We start from the raw sequence: 27,857 nt of genomic DNA on the forward strand, positions 1-27,857 counted from the left end.
AGCGCTGACAGCAGCTCCGTGACATACAGCGCTGACAGCAGCTCCGTGACATACAGCGCTGACAGCAGCTCCGTGACATACAGCACTGACAGCAGCTCCGTGACATACAGCGCTGACAGCAGCTCCGTGACATACAGCGCTGACAGCAGCACCGTGACATACAGCGCTGACAGCAGCTCCGTGACATACAGCGCTGACAGCAGCTCCGTGACATACAGCGCTGACAGCAGCTCCGTGACATACAGCGCTGACAGCAGCTCCGTGACATACAGCGCTGACAGCAGCTCCGTGACATACAGCGCTGACAGCAGCTCCGTGACATACAGCGCTGACAGCAGCTCCGTGACATACAGCGCTGACAGCAGCTCCGTGACATACAGCGCTGACAGCAGCTCCGTGACATACAGCGCTGACAGCAGCTCCGTGACATACAGCGCTGACAGCAGCTCCGTGACATACAGCGCTGACAGCAGCACCGTAAGCAGCCCCAGGAGGAAGTCAGCACAGCACAGGGATGGTGTGATCCCCTCATAATAAGAACCCCCAGGAGGAAGTCAGCACAGCACAGGGATGGTGGGAGCCCCTCATAATAAGAACACCCAGGAGGAAGTCAGCACAGCACAGGGATGGTGGGAACCCCTCATAATAAGCAGCCCCAGTAGAAATATGACACCGCTCAACCTCTTCAAAGAGGAGGGTAGGGGCATATAGTACGGTGTGCTTTTTTGGGTCAGGGAAGTGAGCCAAATGAATTAAGAAGGTCTGTGTGCTTGATTCCAAAAATTGTTTATAGACATATACATGGTCTACTGATCACATGTGTTGAATTCCTCCGAGATCCATGCCTCATTCATTTTTAGAAATGTGAGGTAGTTAACACTGTGGTGAGCTAGGCGAGTACGCTTATCGGTCACAATCCCCCCTGCTGCGCTGAACGTCCTTTCGGACAGGACACTGGATGAGGGGCAAGCCAACAGTTCGATTGCAAATTGGGCAAGCTCTGGCCAGAGGTCAAGCCTGCCCACCCAGTAGTCTAGGGGTTCATCACTCCTCAGAGCGTCCACATCGGCCGTTAACCCAATGTAGTCGGACACCTGACGGTCTAGGCGTTCCCTGATGCTGGATCCGGATGACACCTGTCGATGGGTCGGCTGAAAGAATGACCTCATATCCGAAGTCACCAACACATCTTCAAACCGGCCTCTTCTTGCAGGCGCTGTTGGATTGGTACCCGCAAATCCTTCTCTGGGAGTGGGAATTGCTCCTCTGCCAGCGCACGCAAAAGCAGAATGCAGCATTTCTCGAAGCAAGGCCTGGAAGTGCTGCATTCTGACAGCCCTCTGCGACGGCGGTAACATTTCCGCCATTTTGTGTTTGTACCGGGGGTCTAAGTACGTTGCCACCCAGTACTGGTCCTTGACCCTCATGCTTTTTATACGGGGGTCCCTATTAAAACACTGGAGCATGAAGGCCCCCATTTGCACTAAAGTGGAAGCGGTGTGGTGGCCTGGCTCCTGCTCATCATCCAGGATAATGTCGTCCTCTTCATTCTCCTCTCCCCATCCTCGCACAACAGGGATCCCAGAAAGGTTTAAAGCATGCTCTTCTTGCTCCTGCTCATCCGCCCCGGCACCATCCTCCTCTGACTCCTCATCAGACTCCTGTTGTTGACTTGTCTCAGATAGAGTAGCCCCCCCTGGGAATTCATCCAGCATTGCGACTTCCTCATCTTCCCGCTCCTGCTCCTCCACAGCCTGATCAATGACACGACGCAATGCACGCTCCAGAAAGAAGGCATAAGGTACCATGTCACTGATGGCGCCATGGCTGCGACTGACCAGTTTGGTGATCTCCTCAAATGGCCGCAGAAGTCTGCATGTGTCGCGCATGAGCAGCCACTGGCGCGGTGAAAAAAAACCCAGCTCCCCAGAACCGTTTCTTTCGCAGAGTTCATACAGGTAGACGTTAACTGCACGTTTCTGCTGGAGCAGCCTATCAAGCATATAGAAGGTTGAGTTCCATCGCGTCGGGCAATCGCAAATAAGACGTCTGACCGGCAGATGGTGTCGCCGCTGAATGTCAGCAAGGCGAGCCATGGCCGTGTAAGATCTTCTGAAATGGGCCGAGATTTTCCTTGCCTGCCGCAAGATGTCCTGGACCCCAGGGTATTTGACAAGGAATCGCTGCACGACCAAGTTTAAGACGTGTGCCATGCACGGCACGTGCGTGATTTTGCCCTGTTTCAATGCGCTAAGCAGATTGGCACCGTTGTCACACACCACTTTACCAACTGTCAAATTGAGCGGTGTTAGCCACTCATCTGCCTGTGAACGCAAAGCTGAAAGGAGTGCCGGGCCAGTGTGGCTCTTTGCTTCCAGGCACAACAGACGCAGCACGGCATGGCAACGTCTCACCTGGCATGTGGAATAGGTTCTGGGGAGCTTGGGCGGTGCAGTGGAAGAGACGCTAGCAGCGGAAAAGGAGGAGGCAGCTGAGGAGGAGAGGGAGGAGGATGGAGTAGGAGGAGGAGAAGAAGAGTCAGGCCTGCATGCAATCCGTGGCGGTAAAACCAAATCTACACGGGTGCCACGGGTTACATGCTTGACGGCCGTCAGAAGGTTCACCCAGTGGGCAGTAAAACTGATATACCTTCCCTGCCCGTGTTTGCTAGACCACGTGTCTGTGGTCAGATGTATCTTGGCACCGACACTGTGTGCCAGAGATACATTCACTTGCCGCTGAACATGGCCATATAGCTCTGGGATGCCCTTCTCTGAGAAATACTTCCTTCCTGGGACCTTCCATTGTGGTGTTCCAATGGCCACAAATTTGCGAAAGGCCTCCGAGTCCACCAGTTTATATGGCAGTAGTTGGCGGGCTATGAGTTCTGACAAGCCAGCCGCCAACCGTTGGGCAAGAGGGTTATCCGGCGTCATCATTTTTTTACGCTCAAACATTAGGCCCACGGAAGCCTGCCTTTTTGCAGAAAAATGTGAGCTTGGCGTGATGGAAGGTGGAGTGGAGGACAATTGTGAGGAGAGAGGAGAAGGAGAAGTAGAAGACGAGGCTGGACGGTGAGAGCCTGCAGTGTGGCTTTGTGTGTTCCGTTGCTCCCACTGGGCTCGGTGATGGCTGCTCATGTGCCTTCTTAAGGCGGTCGTCCCTAGGTGAGTATTGGGCTTACCGCGACTAACGCGTTGACTGCAAAGATTGCAGATGGCAACGCTATTGTCAGCAGCGGACACGTTAAAAAAAGCCCACACTGCGGAGCCATGTGCCGGTGTCCTGGGAGCGCCAGATGTGACCGTACATGGTCGATGACTCGCTCCTGATACATTTGCAGTCTGCTTTGTCCCTGCTGTGCAATGTAAGTCATTGCTGCTTCTCCTCCCTATCTGCTGGTCCATATCTCCCTCTGAACTCCCCTCCTCTTCCTCTCTTGTGGGCACCCACGTGACATCACTAGACACGTCATCATCAACGTCACCTTCCCCACCGCTATAAGTAGAGTAGGCAGCAACACCGGGGACCAACCTCCTCCTTGGGCTGATCTGGGTACTGGCGTCAGACTGCTGAGTAGCGCTTGTTGCTACCTCCTCTTCCTGATCCAATACCAAGAGTGGCTGCGCATCAGAAATGTCCTCTTGATATGGATCGGAAAATAATTCCAGTGACTCAAGCGGAAGGTATGTGGTGGTGGTGGTGGTGGTCGTGTTGTTGGTGGTAGTGTCTTTGGGGGTGCACATAGCAGAGAGTGAAGAAGAGGGTGCAGATCGAGAGGATGAGGAGGGTGCAGAAGAGTAAGGCTGAGCGAGCCACTCAACCAAGTCTGGTGCATCCTTTAAAGTAATTGAACGCACCTTCTGCAACTTCCCACTTTGGCTCAAGCCTGTTGCTCCTGCCCTACCCCTACCACCCCTGCGGAAGGGCCTGCCTCTTCCTCTGCATGTCATTTTTTAAATGACCCTGTGACAAAACTCTTAGTCCCTATACCGCTGAAGGACTGCTGCAGTATAGGTGAGCGGTCAGCAGTGGTGCACGTCAACCCTATCTATTGTGGACCGATAGCGGTCCTTACAGAACAGCAGACTGTACCGCACTCAAGCCTATGTACCGTAGCACCCTATACCAAGTTACCAGTCCTTATAAGAACTTTTGTGGACCAAGCAGGTTGTGTATTAGTGTTTAGCAGACTGTACGTCAGTCCCTATACCGCTGAAGGACTGCTGCAGTATAGGGCAGCGGTCAGCAGTGGTGCACGTCAACCCTATCTATTGTGGACCGATAGCGGTCCTTACAGAACAGCAGACTGTACCGCACTCAAGCCTATGTACCGTAGCACCCTATACCAAGTTACCAGTCCTTATAAGAACTTTTGTGGACCAAGCAGGTTGTGTATTAGTGTTTAGCAGACTGTACGTCAGTCCCTATACCGCTGAAGGACTGCTGCAGTATAGGGCAGCGGTCAGCAGTGGTGCACGTCAACCCTATCTATTGTGGACCGATAGCGGTCCTTACAGAACAGCAGACTGTACCGCACTCAAGCCTATGTACCGTAGCACCCTATACCAAGTTACCAGTCCTTATAAGAACTTTTGTGGAACAAGCAGGTTGTGTGTTAGTGATTAGCAGACTGTACGTCAGTCCCTATACCAATGAAGGACTGCTGCAGTATAGGGCAGCGGTCAGCAGTAGTGCACGGCAACCCTATGTATTGTGGACCGATAGCGGTCCTTACAGAACAGCAGACTGTACCGCACTCAAGCCTATGTACCGTAGCACCCTATACCAAGTTACCAGTCCTTATAAGAACTTTTGTGGACCAAGCAGGTTGTGTATTAGTGTTTAGCAGACTGTACGTCAGTCCCTATACCGCTGAAGGACTGCTGCAGTATAGGGCAGCGGTCAGCAGTGGTGCACGTCAACCCTATCTATTGTGGACCGATAGCGGTCCTTACAGAACAGCAGACTGTACCGCACTCAAGCCTATGTACCGTAGCACCCTATACCAAGTTACCAGTCCTTATAAGAACTTTTGTGGACCAAGCAGGTTGTGTGTTAGTGATTAGCAGACTGTACGTCAGTCCCTATACCAATGAAGGACTGCTGCAGTATAGGGCAGCGGTCAGCAGTAGTGCACGGCAACCCTATGTATTGTGGACCGATAGCGGTCCTTACAGAACAGCAGACTGTACTGCACTCAGGCCTATGTACCGTAGCACCCTATACCAAGTTACCAGTCCTTATAAAAACTTTTGTGGACCAAGCAGGTTGTGTGTTAGTGTTTAGCAGACTGTGCGTCAGTCCCTATACCGCTGAAGGACTGCTGCAGTATAGGGCAGCGGTCAGCAGTAGTGCACGGCAACCCTATGTATTGTGGACCGATAGCGGTCCTTACAGAACAGCAGACTGTAACGCACTCAGGCCTATGTACCGTAGCACCCTATACCAAGTTACCAGTCCTTATAAGAACTTTTGTGGACCAAGCAGGTTGTGTGTTAGTGATTAGCAGACTGTACGTCAGTCCCTATACCAATGAAGGACTGCTGCAGTATAGGGCAGCGGTCAGCAGTGGTGCACGTCAACCCTATGTATTGTGGACCGATAGCGGTCCTTACAGAACAGCAGACTGTAACGCACTCAGGCCTATGTACCGTAGCACCCTATACCAAGTTACCAGTCCTTATAAGAACTTTTGTGGACCAAGCAGGTTGTGTGTTAGTGATTAGCAGACTGTACGTCAGTCCCTATACCAATGAAGGACTGCTGCAGTATAGGGCAGCGGTCAGCAGTAGTGCACGGCAACCCTATGTATTGTGGACCGATAGCGGTCCTTACAGAACAGCAGACTGTAACGCACTCAGGCCTATGTACCGTAGCACCCTATACCAAGTTACCAGTCCTTATAAAAACTTTTGTGGACCAAGCAGGTTGTGTGTTAGTGTTTAGCAGACTGTGCGTCAGTCCCTATACCGCTGAAGGACTGCTGCAGTATAGGGCAGCGGTCAGCAGTGGTGCACGTCAACCCTATCTATTGTGGACCGATAGCGGTCCTTACAGAACAGCAGACTGTACCGCACTCAAGCCTATGTACCGTAGCACCCTATACCAAGTTACCAGTCCTTATAAGAACTTTTGTGGACCAAGCAGGTTGTGTATTAGTGTTTAGCAGACTGTACGTCAGTCCCTATACCGCTGAAGGACTGCTGCAGTATAGGGCAGCGGTCAGCAGTGGTGCACGTCAACCCTATGTATTGTGGACCGATAGCGGTCCTTACAGAACAGCAGACTGTAACGCACTCAGGCCTATGTACCGTAGCACCCTATACCAAGTTACCAGTCCTTATAAGAACTTTTGTGGACCAAGCAGGTTGTGTGTTAGTGATTAGCAGACTGTACGTCAGTCCCTATACCAATGAAGGACTGCTGCAGTATAGGGCAGCGGTCAGCAGTAGTGCACGGCAACCCTATGTATTGTGGACCGATAGCGGTCCTTACAGAACAGCAGACTGTACTGCACTCAGGCCTATGTACCGTAGCACCCTATACCAAGTTACCAGTCCTTATAAAAACTTTTGTGGACCAAGCAGGTTGTGTGTTAGTGTTTAGCAGACTGTGCGTCAGTCCCTATACCGCTGAAGGACTGCTGCAGTATAGGGCAGCGGTCAGCAGTAGTGCACGGCAACCCTATGTATTGTGGACCGATAGCGGTCCTTACAGAACAGCAGACTGTAACGCACTCAGGCCTATGTACCGTAGCACCCTATACCAAGTTACCAGTCCTTATAAGAACTTTTGTGGACCAAGCAGGTTGTGTGTTAGTGATTAGCAGACTGTACGTCAGTCCCTATACCAATGAAGGACTGCTGCAGTATAGGGCAGCGGTCAGCAGTAGTGCACGGCAACCCTATGTATTGTGGACCGATAGCGGTCCTTACAGAACAGCAGACTGTACCGCACCCAAGCCTATGTACCGTAGCACCCTAGACAGACCAAGTTACCAGTCCTGATAAAGAGCTTTGTGGAACAAGTGAGTTGTGAATGATTAGCAGACTGCAGCAGAAGGGCAGCAGTCAAGTATAATATTCTTTCTATATTTGGAAGAAAGAATATTATACGTGTACAAGCCTATTACCGTACCACTGATACCAGTCCTGAAAAGAACCTTTGTGGAACTAATAGTAACAGCAAGTCTTTAAAATTATCCTCACTGCCTGACACACTGCTTCCTGCCTGTCCCTATACAAATTGGCAAAAAAGAGTAGGCTGGAACGATTAGCTGGAACAGCTCTTTTGTGGACCTGATAGTAACAGCTAATGATGATGATGATGATGATGATGAAGAAAGACTAATCTGGCTGAGCTGTCCCTAAAATAGCAGCATACAGCGCTCTGTCCCTTTATCTAAACTGACAAAAGAAACTCAGGCTGCTGACCTAACACCTATACCAGTCCTGAAAAGAACTTTTGTGTACCAAATAGCTAGCGTTTTCTCTGTCCCTACTCCACACAGGATCCTTTCCCTACAGTGACAGAAGAAAGAATGTAAAATGGCCACCGGATCGGGTGTATTTATAGGTTAGGGGGAATGTCCAAGTGTCCATGAGCTGTCATGTCTCAATTGGTTGTCCTGTAACACATGATAAACGTGTCACGAAAGGTTAAAGTTCTTGTATACATTAAACACGTAAGTCCGCCGGGGCGAACGACGGAAAAAGGCGTTCGAACCCGCGGACGGCGAAAGTCGGAAATTCGCCGCGAAACGACCGCCGGGCGAACCGTTCGGCCATCACTATACCTGGTGTCTCCCGGAGCTCCAGCCTCAGAAATCCCACAATCCTAATTTGGAAGTATCAACTGACACACTGAAAGGCTCGGTCCAACGGCAGGAGGAGAAAGGTGACGGTGGATGATCTCATCGGGTGTGTGTGACCATGGGAAAAAAACAAAAATGCACCGCCATAGGTAAAATCCGATGGTGGTGCATTTTTGTTCTTTCCCATGATCACACACACCCGATTGCACTTTAAGTTGGTGTATTTATGTATTGAATTTATTCTGGTCTTCATTTATCATTTTACTTAACACTAGCGCAGCTCCTTTTTGTTACATTTTGATTTGTGTTGAATAGCACTTCAAGTTGCAGCTTTTATTTTAAATAGCGCAGTTCTTTTTTAGAATACAATAAACAGTGATTTCCAGGCTGTCACACCAGGAGCGCTTGAGCTGGCGAAAGGATCACAAGGGTGATCAGACCTGTACGAATGTTCTGGTTAACCTGTCGGGCACGGAATGTAAAAAATGCTGTGGAGCAATGTACAAATTTGTTAGCTCTACTCTTTCGAGCAGACTTGGAGGAGCAGAACAGACTGCTGGTGCGAACTCATCAGGGACAACAGCAGTGAACTGCTTGTCCCCTCATCCCCCCCCTCCCAGACAGCTACCAGTGGAAGGGAATTCTCTTTGGTTTTGTTTAAAAGCATAGTTTGCCCACTGTACTCCGTGCAGCTGCATTCTGCTAGTCAGGTCTGCTCAGTGTTTTCAGTTGCTACCAGTTTGATAGCTCCCTCTATAACTAGAGAACTTGAGAAGTTTTTGGATGATAGGTGTGGAGCTATGCAGATGTCAGCATTAATATCAAAACAGCCCTGGCCTATCCCAGAGAGGCAGGCTCTAATGGCATGCTGGGAGAGTGTATATATTCAGTGAACACACTGAGCTCACTCAGGGTCTTTTCCCCAGAGAGGATTAGTCCAGCACGGAGGGTACGCTGCCCTCCCAGGCAATGCCATTATGTTTGCTGTTGTGAGGCCTCAGGTGGTCGACCCGAGGGCCTGGATGTGAAGACCCTGGAGCTAGAGAAACCTGACTGAGGGGGGTGTCTGCTGAAGATCTGGTCTGGTATCACTGGAGTAAGCTGTTGCTTGGAAGTTGGAAGGAGGCAACAAGCTGTCCTTGGGTCTTGTGTCAGTACAAACGCTTGAGAGATCTTGGGGACCTGTGTGCTTTTGCTACCCCTCAGGTGCTAGAGAAAGTCAGTTGTGGGTCTAGTTAAAGGGGATACCAGCTGGTGTCCTGAAGAGCTTTGTCCAGCTAATCATCTTCTAAAAGTGTCTCTGCTCTCCTGGCTCCAAGAAAGGAGTTTACAGTAACTACTGCTATTACCTTAAAGTTGAAGCCTACTACTGTTTGCTACAAGCACAGACTTTAATATAGCTTGTACTGAAGAATACCTAAGTCCTCAAGTTGTACACAGTTCTTGTTTTTGGATTATCCCACCCAATTCCCTCAACTCTATCCACTTTTCAAAAAAAAAAAACAAACACCCATAGACCGGTCATTGAAAAATTGTGTCAATGAGCCTGTGTGCCTTGCTGCGGGGCAAAGCTTGTGGAGAAGACCTGGACAGTATTCCTGTGGCTCCTTCAGGAGTGGCGCTATATGTCTAAAACTAGTGTTTGACCTCCTTTTACAAAATCAACATTATAAAGTAAAAAATGTCCTGAAAATTAACAAGCAGCACATATACAGTATCTCACAAAAGTGAGTACATCCCTCACATTTTTGTAAATATTTTATTATATCTTTTCACGAGACAACACTGAAGAAATGAAACTTTTCTAAAATGTAAAGTAGTTAGTGTACAGCTTGTATAACAGTGCAAATTTGCAGTGCCTTCGAAACAACACACAGCCATTAAGGTCTAAACCGCTGGCAACAAAAGTGAGTACACCCCTAAGTGAAAATGTCCAAAATAGGCCCAAAGTGTCAATATTGTGTGGCCACCATTATTTTCCAGCACTTCCTTAACATTCTTTAGCATGGAGTTCACCAGAGCTTCACAGGTTGCCACTGGAGTACTCCTCCACTCCTCCAAAACTGTTTGAGGATGCCCCACAGATGCTCAATAGAGTTAAGCTCTGGAGACATGCTTGGCCAGTCCATCACCTTTACCCTCAGCTTCTTTAGCAAGGCAGTGGTTGTCTTGGAGGTGTGTTCGGGTTGTTATGTTGAAATACTGCGGCCCAGTCTCTGAAGGGAGGGGGATCATGCTCTGCTTCAGTATGGCACAGTACACGTTGGCATTTATTATTCCCTCAATGAACTGTAGCTCCCCAGTGTCGGCAGCACTCATGCAGCCACAGACCATGACACTCCCACCACCATGCTTGACTGTAGCGAAGACACACTTGTCTTTGTACTCCTCACCTGGTTGCCGCCACACACACACTTGACACCATCTGAACCAAATAAAGTTTATCTTGGTCTCAAGCCACATGACATGGTTCCAGTAATCCATGTCCTTAGTTTGTTTGTCTTCAGCAAACTAATTGCAGGCTTTCTTGTGGGATGACAGCAATGCAGACCAACTTGATGCAGTGTGTGGGGTATGCTCTGAGCACTGATCCCCACCCCTGCAACCTACATTTCCCATTATGCTCAACTTCACTGCAGAGTGCATGAGCATGGGAAATGTAGTTCCAAAACATCTGGGGGGCCAAGGTTCGCCATCACTGGCCTAGGTCATCTTTATGTAGAGCAACAATTCTTTTTTTCTTTGCCATGAGGTGCCATGTTGAACTTCCAGTGAACAGTATGAGAGAGCGAGAGTGATAACACCAAATTTAACACACTTGCTCCCCATTCACACTTGAGACCTTGTAACACATGGCACTGGGGAAGAAAATGGCTAATTAGGCCCAATTTGGACATTTTCACTTAGAGGTGTACTCACTTTTGTTGCCAGCAGTTTAGACATTAAAGTGGTTGTAAACCCTTACAAACCACTTTGACCTACAGGTAAGCCTAAATTAAGGCTTACCTGTAGGTCCAAGAAATATCTCCTAAACCTACACGGTTTAGGAGACATTTACTAAAAGACAGTGACTGGTGTCTACAGCGCATGCGCCGTAGACAGCGGCACACGGGCGCACTATCGCCGTTAGCAGCATGCCGCTGCTATCGGCGATATGCCGTTAGTGGCGGCTCCCGCGCGCATGCGCAGGAGTGACGGCATTGCTGCTCCGGTGCTGTGAGTGGCCAGAGCAGCTATACCTGGAAGAAGATGGACGCTCTGGACTACTACTAAACCCCTGATGGGTTTACTTCCTCTTTAATGGCTGTGTGTTGAGTTATTTTGAGGGGACAGCAAATTTACACTGTTATACAAACTGTACACTCACTATTTACATTGTAGCAAAGTGTAATTTCTTCAGTGTCGTCACATGAAAAGATACATTTACAAAAATGTGAGGGGTGTACCAAGGCACCTTTCACACTGGGACGGGAGGTGCCACGGCGGTAAAGCACTGCTATTTTTAGCGACGCTTTACCGTCAGGGATAAAACCGCCCCTGCTAGCGGCCAAGAAAGGGTTAAAAACCACCACAAAGCGCCTCTGCAGAGGCGTTTTGCCAGCAGAATAGCTGCAATGCCCCACTGATTTCAATGGGCAGGAGTGGTGAAGGAGCGTGTATACACAGCTCCAAAGATGCTGCTAGCAGGACCTTTTTTTACCGTCCTGCTAGCACACCGCTCCAGTGTAACAGCCCTCAGGGAGACACAGCGCCGGCTGTCTCAGGCCGGTTTTAGCGCAATAGCGCCTGCAAAACGACCCAGTGTGAAAGGGGTCTTACTCTTGCGAGATATAGTACACATGCCTTTTCCTGTAAGCATGTCAGACAATTTTCCAACAAATTCTAGAGCAGCTGGAAGATCTTGCCAGTTCCAAATATTATTTTCCGTGACAAGGAGGAGAATTTGGCAGCAACTGAAGGATCATATCAGGTTTCCTATTGTTCATTTTTATACAGTATTTGCAAGTGACTTAACATTTTACTGAGAAGCGGTTTATCAAAGGATAGCAGGAAAACAAGAAATTCTAAAGAATACCAGTGTACAGAAAATCTGCTTTGATCTGGAGGCAGCATCATTAAAGAAATATGGCGACATTGTCCATAGCAACCATTCAGGTACCTCTGTCAGGGATGAATATGGACTGGTGTGTGCATGTAGATGGGGAAAGTTCACAGTTAAAATTGGGTCAAGTCATGTGGCCTAATTTGCCATTTTATGACCAATTTTAGAGACTGGAATATTAAACACAATTTGATTGCTAAAAAGGTAAAAATCCAATGTTTCTATTTCATTTTTGGCAAAGTTCCACTTTCTATTCGGAAAGAAATCAAACATTTACTGGCAGTGCTAAGCCCTTCCGGTTTCTTTTAAATATTTTGAAGTCAGAGTCCGTATGCATGAAAGTACAGAGCTATGAATACGGATTGCTGACACCGGTGTTCAGATAAACTAGTGTGTCATAGCGCATTGTATTCATTAATTACATGTAGTTTCTATAAAATATTTTGTACTCCACAAAAAGGTCACACTTCCACATCATGGTAACAAGCACTAATGCATATGACTTGCCTTGCTATGTTAAGATGCGATTCCACTAAATTAACATACCTGACTTGTAGTGCAACATATGCCAATATATCGCAGTGTGCTGCAGGCCATTTTTTTTTTTTTGGAAAATAAAGACCCCAGATGGAACAGGAGATCCTGATAAAGCCACGGAAGGCAACTAGAGGGGGGTGGTGTCCCCTTCCACTGCTTGTAAAAGCAATCCAGTGGCTAGTTGGCCGCTAGGATTGCTTTTACAAGGGAGTCGACTGAGCAGCTCTAAAAACCGTCACTATGATGGCATCCTCCCGGTATAACCACTTGAAGTCCAGTGATGTACGGGTCGTTGCTGCTCGGCAAGTGGTTAAAAAAAAAAAAAAATATTTGATTTCTTGGGGAATTTTTTGTAAAAATTAATTTACACCTAGCAAACACATGCAGCTGAAGTAAAAATTGACAGTGTCTCTTAACTAGACTTTTAGAAGTTTTATCTCCCCAAAGAAAAAAAAAATATCCCACTTGTCACAATCACGCCTTATTCATGTCATCGGTTTTCGAAAACACCTATATTTGTGAAAAACTATTTTCAAGGATGAAGAACATGAAGAGAAAAATTAGCAACAAAATATCTGATGAGCCCAAAATGACATAAAAATGAAGTTTTTTTACTCAGATAGGTACATTGTCTACATCAGTGATCTGCCCGACTTTCTGCTCATCAGCTATCCTTATTGTTAGTGTGGTTTATGTGTGGCCCAAGACCATTCCCTTTCTTCCAATGTGGCAAGGAAGGTCAAAAGGTTGGACACCCCGGATTTAAGACTTATGCTGCCTACACACGATCGTAATTTTGGTCATAAAAGCTCTGATTGTTTTCCTGACAGAATTCCGATGGGATTTCGCTCAAGCCGTCTTGCATACACACGGTCACACTAAATTCCGACCGTCCAGAACGCGGTGACGTACAACACGTATGACGGAACTAAAAAAAGGAAGTTCAATTGCCAGTAGCCAATAGCTTCTGTCTCGTAGTTGAATCTGAGCATGCGTGAGTTTTTGCGCAACGGAATTGCATACACACAACGCATTTTCGGATAGGAACTTTTTCCGACTGAAAAATTGAGAACATGCTCTCAATCTTTTGCTGGCCGAATTACAAGCGCTTTAATGTTTATACAGCGAGTCTAGGGTGAACTTCCACTTTAACTACTAAAAGGTGTTAACACCTGCCTAAAAAATAGCTAAAGCTAAAATTACACATAATTAATGCAGCACCAAAAAGGAAGAAGCCGATTCTGGCCTTTTAGTTTAGAGCTACCAACGTTTGTCAGCAAAACCAATTTCATTGGTATACCCTGAATTTAATATTTATTAGTAAAATAAATAGGTAACTACATGTAATACAGAGGAATGAGACATGGTGTGTAAAACAAATACACTATATAAATACAGTAGAGGCATGCAAACTCCCATGTAACAGGCATTAGGAAATGGCATGTAACAGAAAGGCATAAAATACGGTTTGCAATAGCCATGAATCACTGTGTGCTATAGAGATGTACTGGGACCTGCATGTAACAGAAAGCACAGAAGTATCTCAATCAGGGGCGTAAATACAGGGGTCGCAGGGGGTCACAACTGTGATCCAGCACCATGCTTCAGTGCACCCGTGCGACTCCCCTGTACACCTAGATAGGATGGGAGGCGGGGGCGAAAAATAGCCTGCTTCACCTCCTCTCCCTTTCACAGGCATTCAGTGGCTGCAGGAGGAAAAATAGAGGGAAACCGTTCCTCTATGTCACCCCCACTGCCCCTTCTACCCAGCTTCATTTCCTTTCTGCTGCCCCTGGGCCCTTGTGTGCTTCCCCAGGGGAATCCCCCCCCCCCCCCCGGCAGCTCTGCCAGCTTCCCCTATCCCCTCTGCTGCCAGCTGCTGTGGATGCGTCATGCGGAGAAGGGGCCGGTAAATAAGTCATTTACCAGGCCCTTAATTTTTTTGAATGGGAAGAGTCAGTGATCAGTACCGAACAATGATTGGGAAGGTCTATACAGAGCTACCTTCCCTGTCTATTCATTCTGTGCAGCTGAGGCTGCAGAGATGAAGATTGCAGGCTGTGTATTCAATCTGTTTTCTTGGTCTCAAAAGGTAGAACATCAGAGGTCTGTTTAGACCACGGATATTTTCACCAAAGCCCCCCCAAATGCTAAATAAAAAAGGAAAAAATAAAATGTAAAAAAAATAAAAAATTTAAAAAACTAAACTAAACTACTGGCACCAGTGGCAGAAATACCAGGGTCCCAGAGGTCGCACTTTTGACTGGGCCCTGGCATTCCGCCAACGGGCTCGGAGGGAAGAGTTCCGTAAAGAGGTCAAGGGGCCTTCATGGTTTCTTGCAGTGGGCCTGAAGGTTCTGGTTACGCCTCCATGCTGTCATAGATCCTGGAGCTGGGTGTGATGGTGTACAGATCTTACTGGTGCGGATAGTATATCAATATTAAAGAGGAAGTAAACCCTGATGGGTTTACTTCCTCTTTTTTTCCCTGCAAAGGTAAAGCATAATGGACTACTATGCATCGCATAGTAGCTCATTATGTGTCACTTACCTGACACAGGAGCCAGCGAAGTCGCCGCTGATCCCTGTAGTCCGCCGCGTCCATCTTGCTGGTGGCGTCTCGCAGCTCCGACCAATGACAGCGGCGAAGCCGCGATGACGTCACTCCCGCGCATGCGCACGGGAGTCGCGCCTCGCAGCTCCGCCGCTGTCATACGGCGAGGCCGCGATGACGTCACTCCCGCGCATGCGCACGGGAGTCGACAAATTTGGCAAATCCATTCTTGGACTTGCCGCATTTAGTGCGCATGCGCGCCGCTGTCTACGGCGCATGCGCCGTAGACAGCGGTGCCCATTTTCGGGCAAATATCTCCTAAACCATATAGGTTTAGGAGATATTACTTGGACCTACAGGTAAGCCTTAATCTAGGCTTACCTGTAGGTCAAAGTTGTTTGGAAGGGTTTACTTCCATTTTAAAATGAAACCATATAATTTGGGCAAAGCTGACTCTGCTTTACAGTATCTCACAAAAGTGAGTACACTCCTCACATTTTTGTAAATATTTTATTATATCTTTTCATGTGACAATCCTGAAGAAATGACTTTGCTACAATGTAAAGTAGTGAGTGTACAGCTTGTATAATGGTGTAAATTTGCTGTACCCTCAAAATAACACCGCTGCCAACAAAAGTGAGTACATACACCCCTACGTGAAAATGTCCAAATTGGGCCCAAAGTGTCAATATTGTGGGTGGCCACTATTTTCCAGCACTGCCTTAACCCTCATGGGCACGGAGTTTACCAGAGCTTCACAGGTTGCCACTGGAGTCATCTTCCACTCCTCCATGACGACATCACGGAGCCGGTGGATGTTAGAAACCTTGTGCAACTCCACCTTCTGTTTGAGGTTGCTCAATAAGGTTTAGGTCTGGAGACATGCTTGGCCAGTCCATCACTTTCACCCTCAGCTTCTTCAACAAGGCAACGGTCATCTTGGAAGTGTGTTTGGGGTCGTTATGTTGGAATACTGCCCTGCGACCCAGTCTCCGAAGGGAGGGGTTCATGCTCTGCTTCAGTAAGTTACAGCACATGTTGGCATTCATGGTTCCCTGAATAAACTGTAGCTCCCAGTGCTGGCAGCACTCATGCAGCCCCAGACCATGACACTCTCACCACCATGCTTGACTGTAGGCAAGACGCTTGTCTTTGTACTCCTCACCTGGTTGCCGCAATAAAAGCTTGACACCATCTGAACCAAATACATTTATCTTGGTCTCATCACACCACAGGACATAGTCCCAGTAATCCATGTCCTTAGTCTGCTTATCTTCAGCAAACTGTTTGCGGGCTTTCTTGTACATCATCTTTAGAAGGAGCTTCCTTCTGGGACGACAACCATGCAGACCAATTTGATGCGGCGTATGGTATGAGCACTGACAGGCTGACCCCCCCACCCCTTCAACCAGCAATGCTGGCAGCACTCGACCATGGCAAGGCCTATTCTGAGTGGAACCTGTCCTGTTAAACCGCTGTTGGTCTTGGCAATCTTCTTATAGCCATCTTTATGTAGGGCAATAATTCTTTTTTTCCAGATCCTCAGAGTTCTTTGCCATGAGGTGCTGTGTTGAACTTCCAGTGACCAGTATGAGAGGGTGAGAGCGATAACGCCAAATTTAACTCAATTCAATTTGAAAAGCAAAATGTGATCAGCTTGCTTCCCTATTCCATATTCATTCTTATAAAGCGCTATACCTAAGCACTCTACAGCTGTATTCTTCACCATCCCCAGGATACGTACAGCACTTCCATTTGGTTAATTAGGCATGCTGTGAGGATCACATTATTATTTGGTTTCAGATATAAAAATCCAACTGGTACAATCGTACTGTGCCCTCGGGCCCGCCCATGTGACAACTTAAAAAGAAGTGAATACAAACCTTGATAAAAAGTAATTTACAAAAGAGAAAAAAAAAAAAAAAGAAGCGAATACAAAGAAACCAAATAGTTAGGGGTCCAGAAACTACAAAGAGGAGTGTTTACACCGATAACTATAAAGCACTGATATATCACAATCACAAGAAATGACTGTGCTGTGATAATAACCATGTCCCTCTGATCTTAATAAATGAATCAGCAGAGTAACGAGAAACATTCAAATGTTCTAAGCTGTGTTGCACTGCTAGGCAATGAAGCCATTTTTAGAAAATATTTTCTCATGCTCTGAACACAATGTGAAAATGCAAATGTAGTCATGTCAGGTCTCCAAGCAAGACTGCAAACTCAGCATCAGCTGACACGGGTATAGAAAAGAGGTAGTACAAAGAGGCCTGACATATGTCACCTCTCTGGTGTCTGCCTCATTCTACACCACCCCTCAAATACATAGCTACTAAGCAAATATCAGAACTGGAAGAGCTACGCTGCCCTTGTTAGCTAAAAAGACAAATCTAGACCAAAGTTAAAACATGCCCAGGGGAATGGTGCAACCTGCCAAAAGATCAGCAAAGTCCAATTTGCAGTAATGCTTACCACCCTCTGAAAAGCAACCCAAGGTGGATTGCTTTTCAGAGGGTGGTATAGATGCAGCTGATGGGGAGTTTAGGAGGTGCTACTGCCAACTCCTAACACTTTTTTTTTTTCCTTGTTTACTCTTTTTAAATTGCCAAACAGCAACTTTACAATGCAGAACTGCGCCACAACTGCAAGCCAAGGGCTTGGCTTGAGATTGCAGAGTGACCCAACTGAACTCAAGGAGCGAGTTTGACAGGCGGTGCTACCTATCAAATTCTGCAACCTAAGGAATGTGCACAGCCCCATCTAGCTGTGGTGTTAGGATTCGGGTTGACGACCATGTGGCAGTAAAAACGGAGGTTAAAGCAGCCTCTAGACGATTTGATTTTCTTTCCTTCCAATCCAGAAAAAACAAACAAACAGCCAGTATTCACAGGGGAATCCCTCCCACGGCGCTATTGTGTTTTGCCAGTGGGGGGATGGGGACGGAGCATAGGGAGCCTTCCTGGGCAGCAGTACACAATGATAACTGTTAGCAGCTATAGCTGCTGGCAGTAATTGAACGTAAAAAGTCCAACAGCCTGGTTGTACCCAAGTTAAATAGGTGGATCGACTCAATCAGCATGCCCATAAATGGATCGAATCTCGGCTGGTCCCTGCTTAACCAGCCAAATTTAGACTCATGTATGCCTGGGTTAAGCCTCCCCCCCCCACCCCACGTGAAAGAGCCCTATGGCCAATTTTCTTGTGAGCCATCTACCTAGTTATTGTCATGAAAAGATATGGCCGAAAAATCCCTGGATTACACCTGTGCGATTTTAAGTGCTTTTTTAGAAGTGCTTCAGTGCTCGACCTATGTAACCTATGTAACCTATGGTGTTTGTTCAAACCTGAGTGGTGTGACTTGAAGCTTGTCACTTGAAAATCAAAAAAAATTAAATAATAATAATAATAATAATAATAATAATAATAATAATAATAATAATAAGGGGCTTCCTTTCAGCAGAGTTGTGTTTTTAGTCAGGGGCAGCCCAGTGGCTAAGTGCTTAGCACTTCCGCATAGTACTAGAGTCATTGGTTCAAATCCCAACCATGGCACTACCTGCCTGGAGTTTGCACGTTCTCCCTGTGCCTAGGAGAGTTTCCTCCCACACTATAAAGATGTGCTTGGTAGGTTAATTGGATTCTGTCTAAATTGGCCCTAGTATGTTTATGTATAAATGTGAGTTAAAGTGTTATTAAACCCAAAACCTGCATTAACTATATCTGGTCTCCCACAGTACACAGAACATAGAAATGCAATTATTTTGCTAAATATAAACTGCTAAATACCTTTTCTCATCAGCAGTATATAGCAGTCTTGTGACGTCTATCAGTGACCAGCCGATCAATGCTTAAAGCTTGTAGGAGGCATTTCCATTCTTCTCCGACTTTCCTTTGAAGATGCAGGACCCCTGGCCCTCTGCCTGGACAGTGCAGATTGGCTCTTTGTGCCGATAACATGCACCCTCCCAAGGCAAAAAAAAATAAATACACACCAAACTGAGCATGTGCAGAGTGCCCCAAGTGCTTTGTTCTATCAGGAGATGGATTGAGGACAGGAAAAGAAGGGGAGGATCAGAGAAGACAGGATTAAACATTTTGTACACAATGTGGAGGATCTATGTACTAACATCAAATAGTACAGCGGCTCCAAACAAAGCTGTCAGTTTTTTCGTTCAGCCTGCTGGGTTGAACAAAAAAACTACTAGTGTGTACGGGGCTTTGTAAACTACTTGAGGGCAGACACTGAATTACAATATATATGCAAAGCGTTGCGTAAACTGTCAGCACGATATAAGTAACTAAGAAAAAAAATAAAAATATAGCAATAAAATAGTCCATAAAGACTTCATTGGGAGCAGCTGAAAAATGCCTGGAAATGCAAATTTTTCCCTCAATTTCTTGCCTTTTTTCACTGGTTAAATCAAAAACGATCAAGCCTAAAAATACCTGAAAACTGTACAAACAAATAAATAATGCTCCCAAACCGATCGAGGAAGCTTACGCTCAATGTAAAGTTGGCTTAAAGTTTACAAGCACGTGAGGTATAAAGGATATATGCAGTACGAGAGCACAGTGCAAACATTTTCTTTGTTTAACATTTGACTTTTTAGAAAATACAGAAAATAAATCCAGTTCAGCAAATCAGATTTCAGCCATATAAACCCACGATTTAAACTGGATGTGCACCATGGAAGGACAGTGCCACCGGATAAGAAGCCTGACTTCTTATATAAAAGACATGCATCTGTCCTATCCCGATAGGGAACGCGACATCTACATATGGGCTGCTGTCTTAGACCCCTTTCACACTGAGGCAGTTTTCAGGCGTTTTAGCGCTAGAAATAGCATCTGCAAAGCGCCTGAAATCTGCCTCCCATGCCACCCAAATGTGAACACCCAAGTGCTTTCACACTGGGGCGGTGCGCTTGCGGGACGTTAGAAAAAGTGCTGCAAGCAGTATCTTTGGGGCGGTTTGGGATTGCTGTATACACCGCTCCTTCACCACCTCTGCCCATTGAAATGAATGGGCAGCGCTTCAGAAAGCGCCACAACACGGCCGTTTTTTTAACTTCTTCTTCGGCCACTAATCAGGTGCTTCAAACCCCCCCCCTCCCCCCCGCTATAATTCTGGCGCCTGAAAAGGGTCCGGGCGCCTGAATAGGGGGTGGCAGCGGCGGCCATGGATAGATTCATTCAATGCATGAATCTATCCTTTGGTGATAGAGGGGGTGGCCCGGAGAGAGGGGGTGGTGCCCGTGCACCCTTATGGATGCACCGCCACTGGTTGGAGAGCTTGAGCTTTTGAAAACCAATAGACTTGCTGGCTGGATCACCAGATAATAGAAGCAAAGAAAGAAAAAATAAGAAAACAAAGCCTGTGGCAGCCATCACATGTAAGAATTCGTAATCTGCAATATAATCAATGTTCACTCTGGGGTTTAATACCGCCTTAAAAAGGGTAAAAGTGCTTTTATATTATAGTTTCATTTTTTTTTTTCTCTCTGGTAGCTTGCGTGTCGGAGAACGCATCAATACATTAGGGGGCAAAAAAAAAAAAAAAAAAAAGTGGGGCGAGTTGAGTACCGCTTTAACCAATCAGTGGAAAGCTAGTTATTAGGAGGAAAAGATGCCCGTTGGTGTGAAAGCGCCAGTCTATTGAGGCCCAAAATCCCCCAAAGAAGCTCCCGGCAACTCCTCACTCATGTGAATGGGCACAATGGAACCCCAAGCATGTCTGGAAACGTGCTTCAAATCACTCTACCTAGGACTACAGCAATAAGCTCATCACAAATCAATATCGTATTATATATAAATTCAGTACCGCACACTAAAGGAAAGAAATATTAAATCAATCTTTAGGAAAAAACACAATAAAGCACTTTCTTTTCCCAACAATAAAATGTTTGGCACAAGTTTTTACAAAGAGATCCAGAAACGCACTTTAGTTCACCTGTTTTGTTGATCCTTTTCGTATATATTTTTAAAACACTGTCTTTGTTTCTATGGCAACATGTACAGTTTATGTTTCCTTTATCCTATGCATCAATTAGAAACAACACTTTTTAGAAAACATACCTTTTAGGGAACACTCTTACGTCTTGTTTTCCAGACCTTGAAATGAAGAACGTTCCAACGAAAGCGGCACGCAGTTTGTGTAATTAGAATTATTTCTGTCTTCTTGGCCTTTTGGTGATGAAGATTTCAGATGCTGTACGACAAGAACAATTGTATAGGTATTAAAAAAATCATTACTAAATACTACCTGTAACAAAAAACTTGTGTTAGAACATAGGACAGTTTTTTTATTTTATGTTCAAAACTAAATCTTTTCTGAAAAAAAAAACTATTTTCTGGTTCCTATAACTACAAGAATAAGTCACAGAAATTGGACATTTTGGCCCAGAAATGTCGGATAACAATGACCCCATAGCCATTTAAAGGAGCAAGCACTGGAGTCACCGAGAGCGGAAATAAATCTTTTAGGCTGCATTCACACTAGAGCGTTTTGAATTGCAGGCAGATCTGCGTTTTGACAACGCTGAGGTGTGAATGACAGAACGCGTGACTCACATTCGATAAAACATGCTGAAATCGCAGGACGCATTTCGGGCAAAAACTGTTCAGGTACTAGCTACTTTGGGGCGACATGCATCTCACAATGTGGGTTGCTGCGATTGCAGCGCGTTTTATTGCATGACAATCGTGGTAGAATCGCACCACAATTTAAAGTGTCATTCAAATGAGAGTCCCTCGTTTTTGTCATTCACACCTCAGGAATGTCAAATCACACTACACTGCCCACGATTCAAAATGCTGTAGTGTGAATGCAACCTTATAACCTGGCTCTCAATTTTTTTCTAAGGATAAAGTTAGAGGAGGAATATGGGTTTCGGATTAGGTTAAAGTGGGCATGAATGTTAAATGTAGCTCTTCTCCTGTATGTAATGGGCATCATCTAGAAATGTCAATTGTGTCTGAGCAGTACCCCCAAATAACCTTGGTCTTAAATTCCTCCTGAAAAATAGTAGTGCACTCTCTGTTCCTCCAGACTCAGTTGTGTATCTGCAGTGTAAGATCATCTAAGGCTGAGGTCTCCAAACCTTCTATACATAGGGTCAGTTTTCCATCAGACTTTAGAGAGTCCTGGCGTCAATAACAATGCCACTTCATCTGTGTTCATTAGAATACCACCCCCCTCCTCCCATTATTGGTGTACATAGGAAGAATATTGTCCCACCATTACTGTCAGTAGGAGGAATAGTGTCCCATCATTGGTGTCAGTGGGAGGATTAGTGCCCAACTGTAGGCGACAGTGGGAGGAATTATGGCCCCACTGTTGGGGTCATTGGCAGGAATGTGCCCCATTGTTAATGTCAGTAGGAGGAATTGTGCCCCAGGGGTTGGATAAAGGCAAGAAAAGAGCTGCATCCGGCCCCCCCGCCAAAGATTGGAGATCACTGATCCAAGACACTGTACCTTAGATCGGTGATCTGTATGGTGCTGCACAGTGGCTACGTGATTAGCGCTTCTGCCTAGGAGCACTGGGGGTGTCAACTCAAATACCAACCACAACACTACCTGCTTGGAATTTTCATGTTCTCCCTGCGTCTGCATGGGTTTTCTCCAGCTACTCTGGTTTTCTCCCACAAAGACATACATATATATACATATACACACACATACATACATACATACATACATATACATATACACGCGCGCGCAAGTTGAGGATCTTAGATCGCAAGCTCCTTGAGGGCAGGGACTGATGTGAATGTACAATATATATGTGAAGAGCTGCGTAAAATTACATTGCATTAAATGCAGAAGTGCCGACGGGGGACCCGAAAAGAAGAGGATCGGAGCTACTACCTGCAAAGAAAAAAAATATAAAAACACACACAAACACACACACACACACACACACACCACAAAAAAACAAAGCTTCAGTATCACTTTAAGCCTTAGAACCACTCAAAGTGCAAGAAAAAGACAATGTTAACTTCTCTAAAATCCGGGGGGGAGGGGGGGTTGATGCTGGTAAATGAAAATCTGAATGTGTAAATCCTGATTTGCAATGTCAGATGTGACAAGTTTGCCATGGGAAGTGCGTGGGAACAAGTGTGCCCTTTGTGTGAAGCAATAGACAAATTTCCAATAAAACCAATGATAACTCATGAAGCTTATAGTAAAAAGAGAGGAAGGAGCCCAGCAGAAGTACTAGGTTTGGTGTTCTAAATAAAATGAATGTCACAAAGACCTGAATTTCTAATTGAGGAAAGGGAAATGAGATATAAGGAAAATTGTGATGCATATGCCCCAAGCCTGAAAATGTATGGGCACCGTATGCTTTTCTCTTGCTGCGCATTGGATCAATGTGTGTGTCAAATAAACGTTGCATTTATCAATAAGTGAACGACTTGGTGAAGTGTTCAAATGGTCAGAGACTTGCATATGGTGAACAAGCTTTGTACTGCAAGGTGGATGGGTAGGTACGGGGATTGTACGTGGCAAGGTCTCCCACACGTGGGGACCGGTATCTGCCAAAAGCAGGTCTCTGTCCCCCCCCCCCCCCCCGAAAGTTGCCAGATGTGTTGAGGAAGCAAACAAATAAGTTGATAAGCCAAAAGGGGGGGGGGGGGGTCCATATCATCCAGGTAGCAATACGGACAGCCTAAGAAGACCCCTTCTCCTCTGCAGTGAGGACAATAGGAGATAGCTATAAATAAGTGGGGATTTTAGCTTATACATTTTTCTTTACTGCTAAAATAGCGATTATTTAAGCGCCGCTTTTCAGCCACTAGCGGGATGCTTTTAACCCCCCCACTAGCGGCCGAAGAAAGGGTTAAAAGTGCCCGTGTTGTGGCGCTGCCGAATCACTTTGCAAGCATTTCAGCAGCGCTGTCCATTCATTTCAATGGGCTGGGGCGGTGAAGGACGAGTATACATCACTCCCGCACCATCCTAAAGATGGTGCTTGCAGGACTTTTTTGAACATCCTGCAACCGCACCACCCCAGTGTGAAAGCACTCGGCTTTCACACTGGGGTGGCATGGGAGGCGATTTTCAGGCGCTATTTTTAGCGATAAAACTACTGAAAAATGCCCCAGCATGAAAGGGGTCTTAGAGCTTAAAAAGTTAAAACCAAGTGCAATACAGGGTTTATTAAAAGTAATGTGAAAATAGAAAATCATAGTGTACTAAGGCTCTGTTCACATTAGTGCGATTTCAGATGCGATTTGAGTTGCACAGAATCACGTGACAATAGAAATCACTTTTTTATTTTTATGAAAAATCTTTGAGAAATAACATTGTTTTGAATGATGCCCATTCACATCAATTGTGTAAAAGGTTCCTGGACTATTTTGGTGAAATTTCAGCATAAATTTTAGCTTTATAAATAATACAAACCACAATAATAATAATAATAATAATAATACAAAGCCTAAATTGCACTACATAAAATCGCACTCAAAAGCAAATCAAAAAAAAAAAAAAAAATCGGATAGCAGCCGTGTAAACCTAGCCTAAGTGCAAAGCATGCGGCAATGCCTGCAGGATCCAATTCAATGTCATAAGCGGAAATGAAATGATACGTTGCATACATTTGTAGAAAAAGCTGATTTTTTTAGCTATTTAAAAATTGAACTAAAAATCGCTGTCAGTACTTCACACAGACTGATTAATAAAGAACATCAGAACTTATTACAGTATTAACGATATGGAGTGGAAATTTGAAGACATTATTAATGTGGATAATTAAAAATGGCACTGGGGAAACAGAATAAGCCCTGAAGTGCTAAAGTCTGACCTGGAAAGAACTTAATTAAAGACTTGCAAAACTGTAATGAAATGCAACAACTTGTGCAAATGTTATGCTGGTAAAGTTACATGAATGATTATTTTTATGTCAAAACATTAAGAGGCGTATTTATAATAAATCTGCAGAACTGCAAATACCTTTATTCCATGCTGGCGAAATGAAATGTTATTAGACTATTTTCTCTCCAGGTTAGATGTTCTTTATAAGAACAATGAGAATCAGTAAAATAACATATTATGGCCACTAGATGTAGCTGATGACCATAGGATATATATATACAATATTACCAAAAGTATTGGGACCGTTTATAGATCTTGCTTCGTGCACTGGTGTGCGTAGTCATGTTGGAACAGGAAGGGGCCATCCCAAAACTGGGAGTATGAAATTGTCCAAAATGTCTTGGTATGTTGATGCCTCAAGTGTTCCCTTCACTAGAACTAAGGGGCCAAGGCCAACCCCTGAAAAACAACCCCCACACCATAATCCCCCCTCCACCAAATCATCTGGACCAGTGCACAAAGCAAGGTCCATAAAGACATGAAGGAGCGAGTTTGGAGTGGAGGAACTTCACTGGCCTGCACAGAGTCCTGACCTCAACCTGATAGAACATATTTGGGATGAATTCAAGCGGAAACTGCAAACTAAGCCTTCTCGTCCTACATTAGTGCCTGACCTCACAAATGCTCTTCTGGAAGAATGGTCAAACATTCCCATAGACACACTCCTAAACCTTGTGGACAGCCTCCCCAGAAGAGTTGCAGCTGTTATAGCTGCAAAGGGTGGGCCAACTCAATAGTGAACCCTACGGACTAAGACTGGGATGCCATTAAAGTTTGTGTGTGTAAAGTCAGACGACCCAATACTTTTGGAAATATAGTGTACCTAATTACACTGGCTATCCGCTCACTCTAGTGGCCATAATCTGGTATTTTCCTGATTAAAATTATTCTTTTAAATGAACATCTGATCTGGAGAGACAATAGCCTAGTAACATTCAATTTTGTCAGCGTTGCCAAAGAGGAATGTATGTGCAATTTTACAGGATAAATGGCTCTGAATTTTTAATAAATACACCCGTAAGTGCAAACAATTTTATCATTTTATTCTAGAGTGACAACACTTATTCACGTCTCAGACTGTAAACGCCTTCCTCTTTCTTCATCCCTATAACATGGGGGGTGGGGGTTCCATAGTGCAGTGGTCATCAACCCTGTCCTCAGGGCCCACTAACAGGCCAGGTTTGCAGGATAACTGAAATACATCACAGGTGATAACATTTTCTGCTCAGTGATTATAGTCTGCATCTCACCAAGGTAATACATAAAATCTGGCCTGTTAGTGCACCCTAAGGACAAGGTTGATGACCACTGCCATAATTCACAGAAAAGAACTGGTGAGTATTTGAGATCTCAACGCACTGCACAGCAAGTTGCATGCACAATGGATTTCTGGACCAACTGGAAGTCTATCCGTACTTAAAGAAAATATACTTAACCCCAAGAAAAAAACTAATTCAGGTGTCACATCTTAGGACTTTTATGAGCTGCAAAATATTATATTTATGCTCTTCGGTTTAAATACACTTTAAACGTCCCATAATTTTTCTTAAAAGGTGGACCTACACTTTAATACAGAGAGCCTTGCACCCCTTTGTTCCTGCTTACAAAGGCTTCCAGTTACCTCTGTCATAGCTACAAGATCATCTGAAGCTCCATGCAACACATGTGGTGGCTTGCCATATTTATTCTATTTAGTATAATCCTGGCCAAAGTAAAGAACAGCCTGGAGACGGACCACGGGGTAGGCGGAGGGCTGGCATGAGTAGAGTTAACTGTGGAAGTAGGGGATTGGGTAGGAAAGTTAGGGGGCGGGGTTAGTGTGAGGAGGAGAGAGCGCACCCCGCCCCAGCGTCATTCGGCGCAAGGAAAGATTCGGGACAGCATGGCATCCTCCCTGGGAGATCTCATGCAGCGGTTGAGGGCTGCGGCGGCGGCCATCGGTGAGAGGAGGCTTCGAGATCAGGTGGGGGCAGTGTTGGGGGATGCCCAGGACAGTATTCGGCCAGCGGGGGAGGATTCGGCCCGGGCGAGGCGCTCCCGCCCGCCGGCTCGTTTCTTCCCTTACTCCCCCAGGGCACCTGCGCAACGCCGGGCGGGGAACGCTGGCGCCGCCCACCGCGAACCTCCAGCAGAACGGCCGGCCGTATGGGGCTGTGGCGGCCGCGGGACAGCGGCGGGAGGGCGGGCGCAGCATCGCACGGCCGCCGGCCGCTCCGGCGGTGGGCATAAGGAGGCCTGACATGCAGAGTGGGGAAGACTTGGGCCTGGCCCCTGGCGCAGTCGTTGCGGGGGCGGGGCTCCGCCGAGGGAGACGTGCAGAGGATGTTGCTGACTCATGTGCTTCCACTGGAGAGGACTGCAGGAAGCAGCAAGCGGGAACAGGCCCAGCAGAGCGGGTGGAGCCGGTCGGGGGCGCACTGCACAGAAAGGCGGCTGACAAATCGATCACTAGGCGGAGACGGGGACGGCCCAGGCGCAGCTCTCCGCCAGTCCGGGCGGGACCATCGGGACGGCTGCCGCGAGGAGAGGAGGATCAGAGTCCAGTATGGTCCGAGGGTGAGCTGACGTCATCCGCAGCAGAGATACCGAGAGGCGTTCCGTCATCGGTCGAGGGTCGATCGGCGGCTGGTGGGAGTTCTTCCAGGTGCCCCGGTAAGTCTGCTGTTGATTTGGGGTGTTTGGGGGGGAGGGGTTTGGAGGGGTATGTGAGTGGGGGTGGGGAGCGGGCCGCAGATGTTTCTCTGGGCGGGGGGGTTCCTCCCCTGCCTCCCCTCCCTCTGGCCCAGCGGGTCCTTGACCGCGCCCCGGCGGATGGGGGGGGATTTTGGGCGGGCCTGAGGGAGCTGCGTGGATCGTTCCAGGGGACCGAGTAGGGGGGCGGGTGGGGTTTCCGGTCCAGTCGGGGTCCGTGGGGGCGGGGGGAAATGCGGCCGGGGCGCCTCCGCCAGCGGCGCCCGCTGAGGCCAT

General features: G+C 46.6%; 1 protein-coding gene across 3 annotated transcripts in view; it reads right to left on the reverse strand.

Moving 5' to 3' along the window:
- Positions 1 to 27,857, reverse strand: part of MARCHF8 (membrane associated ring-CH-type finger 8) — a 385,964-nt gene that overhangs the window by 252,401 nt on the left and 105,706 nt on the right. For all 3 annotated transcript variants that reach the window (XM_077454376.1, XM_077454379.1, XM_077454377.1), the window contains exon 2: positions 21,087 to 21,219. The gene's annotated coding sequence lies outside the window, so the exon portion shown is untranslated. The remainder of the gene's footprint in view (positions 1 to 21,086; positions 21,220 to 27,857) is intronic.

This window comes from Lithobates pipiens, unplaced genomic scaffold (genome assembly GCF_037356315.1).
Source record: "Lithobates pipiens isolate NorthernLeopardFrog02 unplaced genomic scaffold, aLitPip1_a1.2 Scaffold_25, whole genome shotgun sequence".
NCBI lineage: Eukaryota > Metazoa > Chordata > Amphibia > Anura > Ranidae > Lithobates > Lithobates pipiens.